We start from the raw sequence: 7,577 nt of genomic DNA, 5'->3' as shown, positions 1-7,577 counted from the left end.
CTGACACTAACTGACTTGTTCATTCAGGTAGTGAGCTTTTCCAGGGGAAGTTTCACACATTCAAGAGGCACGTGGGCAGAAGAAATTTGCTTCATCCAGTGAGAGTCAATATAACTGCTGCACAATCTGTCTGTTGGACATAAAATCGGTCTACATCATGGCAGAACTGGATGTTGTTATCTGTAACCTATCTTTGTTCACTGGGCATCTGTTCTACCCATTAATAATCCCAATTATGGCAGTTACAAAACTTTCCCTGACAGCTTATTCTACTGTTTAACTATTCTTCCAGCAGTAAATCTTTTGTCCTAATATTTAGCCTACATTTTTCCTGCTGAAGCTTAAGGCAATTATTTCTTGTTCTGCCTTCCTTGACTATGAAGTATAATTAATCTCTTTCTTCTTTATAGCATCCTTTTATGTTCTTGCAGTCTTTAACAAAGAATTATTATAAATTCATTCATATTTATTTATTTATTTCTCTAGATTCAGCATAATGATATTATATAAAAAGTAAATGACAATCAAAAAAGAGATTCAGAAAGAAGTTTTTGTAATATGTGTTTACATGTTTATATGTCATTTTAAATGGCCCAACAGTAAACAATATACAAAGTACCACTATCTGTGAAATTCACACAGATGTATAAAGTCAATAATACAATATACGCATGATAATTTTATCATTTGAAGTACAATGCTCTAAGATATAAAGATGAAATAAGATTATTAAGGGAAATTAGTGACCAAATACCAGGACAAAGCAAATATTCTTGCCAGTAGTTTAGGTAAAGGGAGAAAGTACATGGTTCTCTTAAATTTTTGAATGTTGGAATTTCTAGAATTTCAATTAACAAGCAGAATTAATTGTAATTGCATGCAATGGTTATAATCAGTATGTTTTTAAACCTGTATATTGATATTATTGTAATCTGTATGCTTTATATTAAATAAAATTAGTTTAATTTATGATTATTTATAAACAGAGAGGATAACATTTTACTGCAAACTTTAAACATTCATAGCTTCCAAATCAATTTTCTCTGAGCACCTTCCAAATGGAATGCTCTGTATCAAAGCTGCAATATTTTATTTTTTACACAATATTAGATAAAGACATTCCATAGTAAAATATATATATATATATATATCATTTTAACATAATAGACATCATGTTTTAAGATATGAGTGTTTTTTAGACATCAAAAGTCAAACTACATCATTTGATTTCTGGGCAGCTAATCTCCAAGCTTATATTTTCTTCATGAAATAAATTCAAAATAAATTAGTATTTGTGTTTGTTGTGCTTTGTTCTCTCTTACTTAGTCCAGTTGACTTCACCAATGACAAAGATACCTTTCATATGAAATTTCTCGTACCATGGTAGGCAACTCACTTATCCCAGCTAAAGTGTTAGAGTTTGCTTACTCCTCATAAGGTTAAGTGGGAAGTTCTCATGACCAGTTGCAATCTGATACAGCCCCACTATGAGAGATAACAGCCTCATTAAGTGAGTGGATCATTACATACCAATAGATGTATGTACATTTTTTTTCATTAAGATGCACAGTTAAACTGCAGTATCTGGCAAATATCAGTGCTGAAGTGAGCAGTTTTGTCAGTGAAATTATGTATTCAGACTTGCAGACAGATATTTTGAAAGCTTTTTAAGTCACTGCCTGATGATCAAAGCATTTCTAATTTCCAGAGTTCCATGATGCTTGACAGGTTCATGTCCACTATAACACTGGTTGGACACTGGGAGTTTTTGTTGTGCAAGTTGTTTGTAGCCAAAATTCCGCTATGAATTAACTGGCTGAGTTTATCATATTTTACAACAATTCGGGGTCTTCCTGGAAAAGGTTCTGACCTCTTAGATTATACGAGCTAATGTTGCCAGGGCTGTTCAGTAGCTGCTTATGTACAAAAACTTTTACAAAGAGGTACAATGTATAGCTATATAGATAGCAATATAGGCAGTATCTGGGAAGGATAAAAGGTTTTCCCACGTTCCATATGTCATATATTGCTCATGAACACTATTTTTTTTCTGGTGCCAAGCCTGGCTTTCTTGATTTGTTCAATTTATAATCTAATCAAGGTTAATTTGGAAAGATAATGAGATGCATATGGTTCACTTTACAGGGTAAAGGAGAAAAGGGAAAAAAAAAAAAAAAAAGAATGTGATACAATGCTGTGCTCAAGGATCCATTGTAGCTAATTGCCAAATTAGGTATTTTTATTTTTAGTGAATTTTTTAAAGTACCTTCCAAAGATCTGCATCTGTGTTTCTCTTTCTACCTGAGGCTTTGAAAGAGCTGAATAAAGACTCTGATATAACGATACAGCTGTTGGAGCCAGAGAAAAGTTCAGAAAATCGCCATGGTTAGAGTCAATATATGCTGAATTCAGGTTAACTGCCTACATCTAGACCAAGAAAACGACACATTATAAGTGCATGATACGGATATAAAAAAGAGCTGTTCTTTATTATAAAACATTGATTTTTCAGCATAACCTTATAACAGCAATAAAAAACAAAATTATCTCCACTACTTCCTTTTTTTAAACACTGGTTGATGTTCAGGCAATCATATATTGCAGATATTTCTTGAATATGTCCAAATATTGTGGAAAGCCCTTCTACAAAAACAACTTCCTAATTCACTTCTTTCTCCCACCTAAGTTCCAGAACTTAGCTAAGTAAGTCACTTATGTTAGGATCTTTGTCAACACAGTCTCCCTGTGTAATCAATGGAACAAATTGTGAGGGACCTTTCAGACCACACAGAATTGAATGTCCTCCTGGCCATTTCTCTACCTGTGAACTAGCCTGAAAGTTCAGGTGAATTTATTGAACTTAATCTCTGGTTAAATACTGAAAAGGACTTTTTGTCAACCTACTCAAAGCCTGGGCAGAACTTTAGCAAAAATAGAGATTCAACATAAACTAATAATTTGGCTATATTTCAGTACCTTTGTTCAAATCCGTTTCTTCCATAGAACTTTCACTCTGTTTACAAGCAGTTAAAATACATTCTGTATAATTCAAAGTGTTCAACATAAAACCACAGTGATAATAAACTTCAATATTTAGAGGGCTTTATCTTGAAGGACTGAAAAATAATTTACCTGATATAAAAATTATAAACCCTAGCAAAACTCCATTAAATCAGTTTTATTAACTTCACTGCACTTTGCATTTACACCTGCCTAGAACCCGTTTTCTGCATAAAATAAAGTTTCTTCATAGTATAAGATAAAATACATCAAATGCAACAACTAGCAACATCAAATGCATGTACATCTAGTGAATAAATTTCCTATTCTTTTTTTTTTTTTTTTTTTTTTTGTGTCAGTGCACTGGATAATACAGAGATTTTAAACAATCAACAGTCAATAAATTTAAGAAGTTGTTTTATATTCACTTCTAATGATAACTGCTTTTAATTTTATCAACTGCTTTTAATTCTAGTAGATTTATTAATAAAAGTAATGTTACAGTACAATATGCATGCAGAAACTCTAAAAAGCTAAAATACTATGTGGACTCAACTACTTCATTTAGTAGTTTAATTATGGAAGAATATAAAGTACAAGAGGAAATGTTTTTTAAGTGGGATAGTAAGGACATAAAAATTATTTTTATTTGTGAAAGCTTGAATCTTCAAATTAGAGAAATCTCTTTAAAATGTTTTAACTGATGTGGAAATGGAAAAATAAAATATTTTGGAAGACTTCTGCAATTAAATTGCATTATTTCACTTCCTCTAGTGTGGATACATATCTCTGTGAATCAGCATAATTTCTTACTTATTGAGTAATCTTAAATCCCAGAGAAACCAATGGTTGTTCTCAACCTTTACAACCTAGGCCATGGTGAGGTTATACAAGTCTCAAATAATAGAGAGTGTTATCCACTAAAATTTTTACCCAAGAACATTTGATTTAAATATATAATTATTGAGTGACACCAAAGAGTTAGTCTGTCTAGGTAATAGCACAAAACATTATGAAAAGAATATGCAATACAAGATATGGCTAGAAATTAATTAGATTCTAGGTATGTGTTCCTCTTTCTTTTGCATTTTTGAATATATTAGTCAAGGCATGCATTTGAAAATCAGTCTTACCATTCTGAGTCAAATCCAAAATAGCCATATTTTATCTAATAATAATGGGACCACTCAGTTTGTAGAAGTAATGCTTTCATAGTGAAGAGGAGAGAGGTGAGGAAGAGAAACATTGCTGTAGGTCATCTGTGAGTCACCTGTGAGTTGCCTTATAGCCTCCTATGAGTTTTCTCTGCCGACAATCCCAGAAAAGATGGGGGAAAAAAACTCCATTTCAGGGCAGAATGATTAGTGATTAATCATTCTCCAAGACAAGGAGAACTATTCATACTCATTGTACTTACACACAGGCAAGCCAACATTATGGCAGCAACACGGATAGCACCATTATTGGAATGAAAGGTGTATAGCCTACCTTAATGTCATTTCCTGCCTCAGCCTCAGAAAGTTGACATCGAAAGGTTGTTCGCACCATAACTTTTGTTTCTGGGCCTTGGTTGGAATGGGAGTTCAGGATCAGGCCCTGCCTTAGAATTCATTTAAGGTTAGAGTTAAGATTGAGATAGGGATGGCATACTGACCCCAGTGGAGGGAGTTGCAAAGGACATGCCAAAGGAAGAGCGGAGTTGCGCAAAACTTGCTCCCAGGACCACTTTTGCTTCAGCTGCTTTCCTTTCCTCTCCCTTTTCTATTTCCCTTTTCCTCTTCCTCTCCCTTTCTCCTACTCTTTCTTCTTTCCCTTCCTTTCCATTTCACAACTGATCTATTGGACTTAATTAGTTAATATTAAATAGACAGTGAATTATCTAAGAAGCTCAAAAGTCAGTTTTCATGTTGTACAGTTTGTGGAACAAGGTCTGTGACTTTTTTTTGTTTGAACTTTTTTTAGCCAGTCTTTCATCCATGTCCCTGACTACTGGTCAGATGCAAAGTTGAAAGGTCTCATTATACAGCTGAGAAGAGCTCACCTCATAGAGAAGTTTAAGAAAATTTGTTTTACTTAAGGCTGCTTCATTAGGTCCCTATTCAATAGATTTTTATAACAGTTGTTCCCCTGATCCTCATGAAAGACAAACATGGGCGTATGAATGCATATTTGTGGGTGTTACATCAGAAATTAAACATGGATCATCTGATCTGACCTTCTGTAAAACAAAGGCTACTCAGTTTTCTCCATATTGAAGCTAAAGATTTCTTTCTTATGCGGATTACACTGCAGATCACACACCCCCACGCAGAATTGAAATATAAGCCAAGTTTCTTTGAAATATAGTCACATGTTGCTTTTGTTTCTGTACTGAACAATGGGAACATAAGATAAACCCTTATTATTCCACTAGGATAGACACACCACTGATCTGATCATGGGATGAATAAAGATCTTTTTTACCATCTCAGTATTTCTTTTTTATTTTTTTTTTCTCCTATCTGATTCTCTACCCAGTGAAACTGCAATGAAATGGGTTACATTTTCTGTCTTGGACTGAGATCCTGTATAATTAATTATTATTGTATTGGGAAAGTAATTTTCACATTTTTTTCAGACAAGAAGCAGCCATATCTGCTTTTTCCCAAGGGTAAGAAAACACTGGAACTGAGTTCTTCTTTTGCACATGTCTTGCTGCCCCTTCAGCAAGCTGCTATTCAATATGCCACTGCCCCCTCGTTTTATTCCCTTGGACCTAATTTTCTCAGATTGTCCTGCTTCTAGGACAAACTCTTACAGGAGCACAAAAGAGCTGCCATAGCACATCAGTGACTATGAATCTGTTGCTCAGGTTTACAGACTTGTCTCAGTTCTAAATTTCCACCACCTATTCAAGAACTAAAATTTCAAATAATTTCACTGAAGACAGTCACGTATACATATCACACATATATTTTTTATATATACGTCATAAACACATTTATATTCCTGTTTTGATTTGATAGATTTTTTATTTACAGCACCTCCCCTCTGTTTTAGGTCTTACAAAAAAATGATATTTTCTTTTTAATACCAGCTAAGAATAATTTAATGCTTACAATGGTTTCAAAAAAATGGCTGAATTTTACATGTGTGAGTGATAAAATATCTACTGACTTGTTTGTCTTTCTGTTTCTTATAAAAATATTTTGTATTGTAGATACATGAAACTTTGGTTTTGAATCACATATAAGTATTTTCAGATCACAGAGAAGTTCTTTTGTAATTGATTTTAAAAGATCATTTTGATATTTCTTTGTTTTGTTACGTATCTGAATATAATTCTAAAGACTATAAAATAGTTCTTGAACTATAAACACATAATAAATTTTCCTTCCTTTTCCATAAGACAACTATTTCAAAGAGTATTCTTTTACATCTTATTTCAAGTTAAAAAGTCTATGCTAGCATGGTGCCTACTCTGAGTGCAATGTAAGTGTCTTTAAAAAGACTTTTGAACAAGTCAAATTCAGTAGTGGAACTAAAAAGGGAACAGTGCCAGCTTGCTTTGAGAAATGCAAGTGCTTTGCCGATGAATTTTCTTCAGATTCTCAGTTCTCCAGTTATGTGATATGGTCCATTCTGTTGCCCTGTATGTCTAAATGACTTTCTAATGAAGTGTAAGGGAAATTTACATTCATCTAATGATTCTGCTTGCTCATGTCTGCTTCTTCTTGGCCAGCAAAATAATAATATATGGTATTTATAGTATCCTTTAATCATGAGGACTAAAAACACAAGTGCTTCTAAATAAAAATTATGAAACATAGGTAAGTACATATCATATGTAGTGACAAGTGATGGACAAGCAAAGCTTGTCCAGCTTAAACATTTTGAAAGCTCGTCTCAGAAACAGATTTTCAAAAGAACTCTGCTTAGTGCAGGGTCTCATGTATCCTTTTCCCCTACAGCAGCTGTTGTGCACTGCTTACTTTTGAAACTATAGCTACTAGCTATATAAACTGAGATCTTTTGAAGCCATCTATGGCTCTTGAACACATAAGAGTATGGTTCAGAATGCTCTTTAAGGAGAGTGATAGTTAAAATCTTGAAGATCTAGTTACAGCCCCAGACTACTTCAGAAGTTACTTCACAAATGAAATCAGTGATATATAGCAGATCAATCAGTACAAAGAGGCTATTTATATGAAAATTCAAGTTTATCCTTATCCTGTGTGTGATCATACAGCTATAATTGTGATTTCTCTTAATGTGAAATGTTAAACAAAGCTATGTCTCTCAAAAACTTTTCTGTGGACAAATGCAATGTGCACAGCTATTTTGACTGGCAATTGCAACACAAGAAGGAATCCAAAAAAGGAGCCAAATACCTTCTGCCCTTATGAAAATCCAACCCATCTTTTTAAAAAACAGTTTTTTAAAAAAAGAGGAGTGTACTCTACAATAACAATCTAATTGATTTCTAATGCAGTTATACTTTTCCATTTTTTGTGACACATTCCTGGCAAGACTACAGAATCAGAGAGACAGGTCAGAATGTATTAGTCTGGGAGATGACAATACCATGTTTAAGCATG

Source organism: Tinamus guttatus, unplaced genomic scaffold (genome assembly GCF_059628265.1).
Source record: "Tinamus guttatus ecotype Peru unplaced genomic scaffold, ASM5962826v1 Tinamus_guttatus_pri_ptg000048l, whole genome shotgun sequence".
NCBI classification, from domain to species: domain Eukaryota; kingdom Metazoa; phylum Chordata; class Aves; order Tinamiformes; family Tinamidae; genus Tinamus; species Tinamus guttatus.
Note: the sequence above shows the minus strand (reverse complement) of the source record.